This window comes from Alosa pseudoharengus, unplaced genomic scaffold (assembly GCF_046254945.1).
Source record: "Alosa pseudoharengus isolate Yale_2024_CS ecotype anadromous, Long Island Sound unplaced genomic scaffold, YU_APseudo_1.1 YU_APseudo_1.1_scf_15, whole genome shotgun sequence".
In the NCBI taxonomy this organism is placed as follows: domain Eukaryota; kingdom Metazoa; phylum Chordata; class Actinopteri; order Clupeiformes; family Clupeidae; genus Alosa; species Alosa pseudoharengus.
This window is the reverse complement of record NW_027468620.1, coordinates 6,203,385-6,204,653: the sequence shown is the minus strand read 5'-3', so window position 1 is coordinate 6,204,653 and position 1,269 is coordinate 6,203,385.

The following is a 1,269-nucleotide window of genomic DNA, read 5'->3' as shown; positions in this document are numbered from 1 at the left end:
ATCACGTGTGTGTGTGTGTGTGTGTGTGTGTGTATGTGTTTGTGTTTGTGTTTGTGTATGTCTGTGTGTGTGTGTGTGTGTGTGTGTGTGTGTGTGTGTGTGTGTGTGTATGTGTTTGTGTTTGTGTATGTCTGTGTGTGTGTGTGTGTGTGTGTTTGTGTGTGTGTGTGTGTGTGTTTACAGTCCACAAGTCCTGACGTACATGGACAGACATGGGTGCATGAGACATGAAAGGGTGTGTTTGTTATCTCTGTGTGTTTGCATTGACATGAGCAGACATCAGGTATGGATTTCACTCATATGGCCAAGCCGCTAACCTTTCATGGTAAACAATTCTCCCACTGAGAGAAAGAGAGAGAAAGAAAGAAAGAAAGAAAGAAAGAAAGAAAGAAAGAAAGAAAGAAAGAAAGAAAGAAAGAAAGAGGGAGAAAATGTATTTTCCTCCACTCCATTTATTTCCTCTCTTCATCACATTTTCACTTAGTGAATACTTTGCATTGAATGAGGTGAAGTGAAATGTGTTTGCATCGCAATCCAGTACTTGGTTGTTTGTATGTGTGTGTGTGCATCTGCCTATGTTTGGGCATGTGCATGTGAGTGAGTGAGTGAGTGAGTGTTTGTGTGTGAATGTGTAAAATAGCATGCATCATGTGTGTACAGTATAAGAAAATGATGGGTTCACCCAGTAAAATACACATGGAACAGGGCATGTTGTTAGAACTAAACATGGTGAAGCAGCTTTTAGCTGCTATGTGGCTCAGCTCTGGAACCAACTTTCGGATGATATTAAAAAGGCCCCAACTGTAGCCAGTTTTAAATCTAGACTTAAGACCAAACTGTTCTCAGATGCTTTCTGCTAACTGCGCTGAGTAGAGTAGAGTAGAGTAGAGTAGAGTAGAGTAGAGTAGAGTAGAATATAGTAGAGTAGAGTAGAGTAGAGTAGAATATAGTAGAGTAGAGTATAGAGTAGAGTTAGAGTAGAGTAGAATAGAGTAGAGATGAGTAGAGTATAGTAGAGTAGAGTAGAGTAGAGTAGAGTAGAGTAGAGTAGAGTAGAATATAGTAGAGTAGAGTAGAGTAGAATATAGTAGAGTAGAGTATAGAGTAGAGTTAGAGTAGAGTAGAGATGAGTAGAGTAGAGTAGAGTAGAGTAGAGTAGAGTAGAGTAGAGTAGAATATAGTAGAGTAGAGTATAGAGTAGAGTTAGAGTAGAGTAGAATAGAGAAGAGATGAGTAGAGTAGAGTAGAGTAGAGTAGAGTAGAGTAGAG